At 36.4% G+C, this 8,875-nt stretch overlaps 1 pseudogene across 1 annotated transcript; it reads left to right on the plus strand.

The window, feature by feature from the left end:
• The first annotated feature begins 243 nt into the window (after positions 1-243).
• On the plus strand, positions 244-4,555 carry LOC143593711 (cationic peroxidase 1-like; annotated as a pseudogene). The gene is made up of 4 exons (XR_013146163.1): positions 244-631; positions 981-1,174; positions 1,269-1,557; positions 4,296-4,555. The product of XR_013146163.1 is annotated as a cationic peroxidase 1-like (transcript).
• The last annotated feature ends 4,320 nt before the right edge of the window (positions 4,556-8,875 follow it).

Below are 8,875 nucleotides of genomic sequence, written 5' to 3' on the forward strand. Positions count from 1 at the left end.
CTAGATACACGTTTCGTGTATTCATTTTGAGATTGAAAAATTCTCTTGGTAATTAAAGAATATGGTTAATGGATTACTAGCCAATTCAAATTATTTATACTTTTATTTTATGCATCTTGTGGACAACTTATGGGATATCTACCTATTAATTTACCAATGACAGGAAGAAACAAATATATTGATTTGAAGTTGAAAATTTCAAATATTATTTTACTAGTTTTAGAGTTGTGAGCCAAGTCTCCTACATTGTTTATTGTAAGTATGCTAATACGAAACAATACTTTTGTCTTTGACCATTTCATAAACTAACCACTTTCAGCATATGTGTTAAGTATAAATACGACATAACAACTCAAAAACATAACACAACACAACTAGTTTGTACTAAAATCTCTTTTGGTTGCCAATTATGGAGAAGATGAACACCATCAGCTTCTTATCTCTCTTTGTTTCTCTCACCTTTGCTATTGTCGCTGCATATTCAGAGTCTGGTTTGTCATCAGGTTATTATGATCGAGTGTGCCCCGAAGTTCTTCCGACCATTAAACATGTGGTGGAGGACGCAATTGCACAAGAACGCCGCATGGGCGCTTCTCTATTACGTCTTCATTTTCATGATTGTTTTGTTAACGTAAGCAACTTATACCTATCTCGTCAACTAATGCACACGGTTGCAGAAGTCGCTAGGCGACTTCTAGTCGGTCGGCCGAGGAGTTGAGAGTACTCGGCCGCCTACCAATTTTTACGTAATTGCAGTAATGCATCCACATTATCGTCATAGTCATGGCAAGTTCAATCTTATAAAGAAGCCAAGTAAACGATATTAAAATCTTAAAATTTGATTTTTCATGACTGTGGCTAATAAATTTTCTATAACTTATATTTTGTATGCATTACAAGCAAGTTGTTGCAATACAGTCTTATCTTGTATCAAGTCGGTTTTGTTTTTTTTTTTTTACTTTATTTTTTATTTCACGTAGGGATGTGATGCTTCCATTCTTTTGGATCAAACATCAACAATTGAGACCGAGAAAATGCAGCCCCAAACGCAAACTCAGCTAGAGAATTCGAGGTTATCGATAAAATCAAGTACGAGGTGGACAAAGTTTGCGGTCATCATGTGGTGTCTTGTGCCGATATCTTAACCGTTGCTGCTCGTGATTCTGTAGTTGCGGTAAGTAAAACACGTTAATCATAAACCTAAAAGTAAAATTTTTGTATGATGATGCATATTATGGAAGTAAACCTTAACTTTGTATGGAATGTAGCTTGGTGGCCCGTCATGGAAAGTCAAGCTCAGAAGAAGTGACTCGACCACCGCTAGATAGGCCACAGCTAATGTGTCCATCCCGTCACCATTCATGGACTTACCTGCCCTAATAAAGAACTTTGAGGACCAAGGGCTCGATGAGGAGGACTTGGTTGTGCTTTCGGGTGCACACACCCTAGGGTTTGCTCAGTGTCGGACTTTTAGACCTCGTATTTATAGTGATACCAACAGAGACCCAGCCTTTGCGAGCCATCTTCGCACCATTTGCCCACAAGTCGGGGGAGACTCAACTCTCGCATGAAGAATAATCTTGAATTATTAATAAAGTTGAGGGTTTGTTTTGTAAGTTTATTTTTATATGGATTATTCTAGAATAAGTTTGCCTTGTTTCCCAAGTTAGGTTTAGCTTAGGGAGCAAGTTTAGTAGGTCTATAAATAGGGTCTAGATTATTAGTTTTATTTGACTGAGTCAAGAAGTCTTTTCTCCATGTAAGTTTGTTATGTTCGTGATGTTCGTTTGATAAGTTCGTTTGGTTATATGAAAAGAGTCGCGGGTTGTTACCCCAATATATCGTGTTCGCTTGTTTGTTTGTGTGTTTGATCTGATTGTTTGATCCGTCTGGGCCAACAATTGGTATCAGAGCTATATGCTCTTCATCTAAGTTAGTAACAACCGTAGGTATTTTGAAGCGTGAGAAAAGGTTTGCGTCAAGAAAAACTCCTCGGTCGTCAGAAATTATATAGTCCGTTTGTTTTAGCGTGTGAGGGAGTTCCGTGCACCATTACCAAGAAGTCAAGGAAAAAGAATTAAAGAATTGTTGCTGCTCCTACCTTTCTTGAAGTTTATGCTTGGGAGAAAGAATTGTTTTGTTGCTTCTACTGACATCAACACATATTATATATATATTGTTAATGTTTGTGTAGAAAGTCTTGCAAATCATATAATACGATTTGTGGTTTGTTTTCTATGTACGACGCAAGCATGGAAAGAAGAGAAGTCTATTTTTACCTGGATGGTGATAAAGAAGGAAATTTAGGGAATTTGGGAACAATGAAAGAATCGATAGGTGGTATTGTGTTACAAGAACCAAAGTTAACTTCGACCAACTACGCATCATGGTCAGTTATGGTGAAAATTATTTTGGGTGCGAACGGTTTGCATGATGCGATTGATAAAGAAAAGGGTGTAGGAATTGAATAAAGAAAGAAGTTTATGGCGTTAGGTGTTATCTTCCAAACCCTACCTGAAGACGTGATGCTTCAGATGTCCAAGTATTCAGAACCGAAAGATGTTTGGGAAGCGTTAAGAGTGCGTTATCTTGGTGCAGAAAGAACTCAGAAAGCTCGTGTTCAAATGCTAAGAGCCGAGTTAGATGAATTGAAGATGGGGGAGACAGAAAGTATTGATGATTATGCAGTGAAGTTGGGTGGAGTACAGTCAAAATACAAGAGCTTGGGAGCGGTACTCGAAGAAGAGGTTTTGGTAAGAAAATTCTTGAACTCTATGCCGGATAAATATTTACCTGTTGTTTCTTTGATGGAGCTGCTCGCAGACATTGAAGCAATGGTGTTTGAAGATGTGGTTGGGCACTTAAAGGCATATGAAGAAAGAAACAAGTTTAGGAATGTGAATGGAAGTTCATCCCAAAGTCAGCTCATGCTCACCCATATCGAAAAGAAAGTAGAAACCTACCAAAGATGTGGTAGAGGCCGTGGAAGATACAATGAACGAGGAAGAGGGAACCCAAGATGGAATAGTGACCGTGAGAATTATGAACGGGGTGAATACCGGAAAAGGAACCCTGAAGAATGGCAAGATAGAAGAAAGTACGTAACGTGCTACAACTATGATAAGATTGGGCACTACTTGAATGAATGTAAAGAGCCAAGCAAAGGGAAAGAAGAAGCGAATTTGACAAAGAAAGAAGATGATGTTGATCCTTCTTTGTTCATGGCAGTTTGCTCAATAAAGAAAGTAAGTTTGATTGAAGTGAGGGTTATCCTTGGTGTGTTTGAAAAGGATGAAAAGAACGAAGGAACTTGGTACTTAGACAATGGTGCAAGTCATCATATGTCAGGAAAGAAAGAGTTTTTTACTACCTTGGATGAACAAGTTTCGGGTCAAGTAAAGTTTGGTGATGGATCCGAGATCGAAATCAAAGGTAAAGGTAACGTAACTGTGGTAAGTAAGACTGGAGAAAAGAAAACGTTTTATGATGTTTTCTATATGCCTAAGTTGAAGACCAATCTTCTTAGCTTGGGTCACTTAGATGAAGAAGGATGTAAGATTGAAATAGCCAATGGGATATTGAGGCTATATGATCAGAAAAAGAGATTGTTGATGAAGGTTCAGAGAAATCTGAATAGGACGTACAACATCAAGCTTCAGGTATGTTTTAATCCTAACAACTTTGAAGTTGAAAAGAAAGTAAGTTATGATGTGAAACCGATTATGAAAGTGAAGGATATTCGGTTTGGAATGATTCCAAATGATTTGTTTGGAGTTCGTGAAAGTATTGGTCAAGAACGAGTTGCTGAGAAGAATCGAGTTGGGAAAGAATGTAGTAATGTGGCTTCAAAGTTAAGCACGAAAGGAACGAATGCTAAGTTTGAGGAATCGGTGAAACAAATATGTTATGGTCAGCTGAAAAGAAGGAATAAAAGCGAGAAGAGGAACAATTCAAGATTAAGGGGGTGAAAGAAGAATAATCTTGAATTATTAATAAAGTTGAGGTTTTATTTTGTAAGTTTATTTTAATATGGATTATTCTAGAATAAGTTTGCCTTGTTTCCCAAGTTAGGTTTAGCTCAGAGAGCAAGTTTAGTAGGTCTATAAATAGGGTCTAGATTATTAGTTTTATTTGAGTGAGTCAAGAAGTCTCTTCTCCATGTAAGTTTGTTATGTTCGTGATGTTCGTTTGATAAGTTCGTTTGGTTATATGAAAAGAGTCGCGGGTTGTCACCCCAATATATCGTGTTCGCTTGTTTGTTTGTGTGTTTGATCTGATTATTTGATCCGTGTGGGCCAACATCGCACCACTTGACCCGACACCAGGCTCGTTTGACATAAAATACTTCACTGATTTGGTGAGTAAAAAAGGCCTTTTGAGCTCCGATCAAGCACTATTTCATGGTGGCGAAACTGCAGATCTTGTTTCGAAATATAGTGGGAACCAGGAAGAGTTCCGGGAAGACTTTGCAAAGTCCATGATTAAAATGGGTGATATAAAGCCATTAACAGGGAATAGTGGTGAAGTTCGAAACAACTGCAGGAAAGTTAATTAGTATATTGAGAGCCCATTGATGTTGTATGATATTGTTAGTACATTACGATTTTCTTTTTTGAATTGTTTTCTAATATTGTGGCCTAGATGTCTATTTCTTAAAATTTTGTAGTGCCCTGTTCTTTTAATTCTAAATTAAGACTTGTTAGAGGTTATAAATACATACGTTGAAGTTTGTTATTTTATTTCTTCTTCTTATTATTATTATGAATGATAGTATTATATAGACAATGGAAAAGGCCAACTAGGCAAAGGCTAGAGGTGAATATAACTTACGCATATATATCATACAAATTTTACGACTTTTGTCCGTGTCAATCAGGCGAATTAAATTTGAATATATGATTCAATGCAAAAACGCACCTCCTTTATTTCCTCCGCTATTTCGAAATATGAGATATTTGTTTGTTGAAAAATTTTCTCGTTCCTCGCTTTTCAGTCTTTGAAGAGTGTTTAGTATTATCAGTACTTGAGTTAACTTTGTTTTTTTTTCTTCCAACACCCCCGGCATATTACCAATACATGCGACCAAACTGTTTTGACGAATGAGCATCAAATCAACAAATTCTTAGACGTTTCTATAGAACTCCACAGTTCACGAATCCTCCAAACTGAGTAAGGACTCCTCTATAAGACAAAGCATCACTTGAAGGTATTCTTTCCATATCCGCTTCCAGGATAAGGTTAAAATACATAGGACAACAAAAATAAATGAGAACGGTTAGAAGAAATTAATTATATTGATTTTAGATTTGAATTATAGAGATTAATTTAAAAGGAAAAAATTGATGGGAATGGCGCAAAGGTAATAACTCACTTTTGTTGACTTTCTATATCCACATGCAAGACGTATGTCAAATCCTCCATCATTTTAAAACGTCAATAACTTTTTTCATATAACATTTTTTTTTTAAATTTCACCACAATAACAAGCGTTTTTTTATCCTTAATATGAGTATCATATTGCTATATAAAAATAAAAAAAATTTAGTGGGTTTTTATATATTGTTTTATTGGTTGTTCATTGTGTTTTTTCTATGCATTGTGTTATAGGTTTTGGTCATTGTGTTTTTCAATTGGTATTCATATTTATAACAATTAAAACAAAGATTACGTCATTGTGACTTTTTGTTCGTCATTATGTCTTTGTGCTCATCATTTGTCTTCTACTTATCATTTTGTTTTAGTAACTGTGTAATACATTCATTGTCTTTTGTTCGTGATTGACATTTGACATTCACTTAATTTGAGAAAAAGAGTATTACGTTAATGTCATTATGTAATATATAGTTCCATGTATTTTACATTTCAGGTCATTGTGTTATATGTATTCACCCAGTGTTGTAAAAATTGCTAGTCGCTAGTCGGGCTTTGGGGTGAGGACTAGCGATTAATCGGGATTAATCGAATTAGACTTTAATGTATAATTTTTCAGTTTTATACACACACACACACATTTTTTATGTGCTTTTCATTTTTCTACATACGCAAACACATTTTGGTCATGAATTGGCTAGAATCTCGCTAGAAACTGCTGGTTTTTGCTGGAATCACGCTGGAAACTGTTGATTTTGGTTGGAATCTCGCCAGAACCATCGATTTTGGTCGGAATCTCACCGTAAACCGCCGATTTTGACCAGATTTGACCATTGACCGATTAGCCCAAAATTAATTAATGAAGTGGGGACTAACGATTAATCGGGGATTAATCGACGCCTAGTCGGGATTTTTGCAACACTGTATTCACCATTGTGTTTTACGTTTTAGGTCATTGTGTTATACGTATTCATCGTTGTGTTTTATGTTTTAGGTTATTGTGTAATACGTATTCATCATTGTGTTTTATGTATTGGATAATTTGTTGTATTTTATCATTATATTTACATATTATTCACAATGATGCTATTAATATTTAAAAAAAATACAATGACAAAGAAAGACACAGCTACAAACAAAAAGACACAATGATGTACCTGTTGTTTTAATTTTTATATAACAAATTGATACTCATATTAAAGACAAAAAACGCTTGTTATTATGGTGATTTTTTATATAAAAAATATATCATATGAAAAAGTTATAGAAGTTCTAAAATGATTTGGAATTGACACGTGACTTGCATGTGAAGAGAGAAATTATGTACTGTTATTTTTATACTCTTTTTTCTTTGGTCCCCAACTGACACATATCAATTAATTATAAACACTTCTCGTTTTCGTTAGCCTTTGTAAAATAGCTCAACCCTCCACTTCCATACAAAGTATTTCTCTTCTAGCGGTGCCAAGTTATTCCAATGGGAATTGCCACGTTAGTTCTAGTCTCCATTCCCATCCTAAGTACTTTATATATGGGAATTACAAGTTAATCTACATGTCCTCCTTTTTCAAGATATGCATCTTTTTAAATAGCCTCACCCATTGGCCAATTTCTCGCCGTTTATATGTTGTTGTCGGTTCCCTATGCTAGTTCCATTTCCATTCCACTATTGAGTCAATTTTCCTTAGATACTCTATAACAGGGGCTTTCATGGCAAAAGAAAGGTATAAAATACAAGGGTACTTATCGCAAAATCGATCCCATACCCTGTCAATATTTCCACACAAGCTTAAAGCCTAACCTGCTACCCACCACACCCTTCAATTCACAATGTATGTTAATGGCATACGTCTAGAGAAGATCTTTGATTCCTCCAATGTCTTTCAATGTTCCGGGTCAATTTTTGATGATATGAACAGTATTGAATTTCATCACATTCCATGTTCCGGATTTGTGTTTAGGCGCCGCCAACAATTTTCTAATAGAGAAGTATTCATCTCTTCTAGACTTCAGCATGGAGGGAAACGGAACTATCTCTAAAAGAAATGAAAATATAACTTATTTACGCATATAAATTAAACGACTTCCATCTGTGTCAATTAAGCGAATTAACTTTGAATCTATGATTTAATGCAAAAATGAATCTTCTTTTATTTCCCCCACTATTTTGAAATACGAGATTCTCTTTTTCCGTTTCTACCTTTTCACGGTCTTTAAAGAGCGCTTAGGGGGTTGGGGGTGGTTCACAAGCCATCACTTGCTCCCACCAATCACGGTGTGCCACCTCACCCCACCACTTTTCATCACTAGTGATGAAATTTTGGTGGTGGTGGTGGTGTGATGGAAAATTTTTTTTTTTACAATAAATTCTAAAACAAGGTTAAATTAAATAAAAAATAAAACAAGATTATTACAAAGATAAATAAATTAAAAAAACCGACAAGAAAAAACCTACGGCGCTTCCCAACCCCACTTCTCGCATAGCTCGCGTTTGCGTTGAAGTAGGATCGATCTAAAGGGTTCGTTAAGATGTTTGTGCGGTTGTACGATGAATGTTAAATCGACGTTTTTTTGGTTTCATTCAAATGGTTGATATACACCTCGTCACGTTTTAATTTTGAAGCAAGAGCTAGTTGCTTTCGCTCCTTCGTCTCGACCATTTCCGCCAACTTAGCCGAATTGTATTCGTTGAAGTCCTCGGCCACCGTTTCCTTTCCTAATCTTGACGATTCCCCACTTTTCTTGCGATGCGGCCGTGTGGGTGTGTCTTCGTCGGGATCGTCTCCGGGTTGATCGTTCAAGTTCATGTTCAGCATGTTGCTTGACAAGCCGTCGGTAGACGTTGTGTAGTTCCCGGAATCGGAAGTTTTTGATCTTTTTGAAGAAGATCCTTTTTTCCTTGGAGCCGTCGGTCCGTCCATGTCGACCACGGGAACTGGTTCCCACTTCGGGTGGTGTCTCGCAATCTTCCACGCATCCAAGTGGGGAAAAGATTTATATCGGAAAATCTTGGTATAATTGCTCAAGGCGTTCTTTATGATAGTCGCCTCGCTCGCTCCGCTTTGTGGATCTCGGCTCTACAAAACATTTCGAAAAATATATATATATATCAAAATTGTAAAAATAAAGTAATAAATTATAAAAAAAATTAACTAATAAATTTAAAAAATAATTACCAATTGGATGTAGCAAGCATTAAATTTTGACATTTTTCTATTCAAATCTCCTCACTTGGAAATCATTTTATCCATGTTTCGATCGGTTGCACCCGGAAGTTTTTCGAAATGTGCAATCACACGTTTCCATAACATATCTCCTTTTTGTTGGTTTCCGTGTTTTTTTGTTTTGGAGGCGTGTAAATAAGCCTTGGTCAAGGCGACCTCCTCCGCGGACGACTAAGGTCTACGGACGATGGCATCCTCCTCCGCGGGTTCATCTTCATCGTCGTCTTCATCCACATCGTCGTCTTCTTCACGAAAAGCACGTGCAAATTGATGTATAACAT

This window comes from Bidens hawaiensis, unplaced genomic scaffold (genome assembly GCF_021521415.1).
Source record: "Bidens hawaiensis isolate Kalapana, Puna unplaced genomic scaffold, B.hawaiensis_p1.1 tig00042544_1, whole genome shotgun sequence".
Taxonomy (NCBI): Eukaryota; Viridiplantae; Streptophyta; class Magnoliopsida; order Asterales; family Asteraceae; genus Bidens; species Bidens hawaiensis.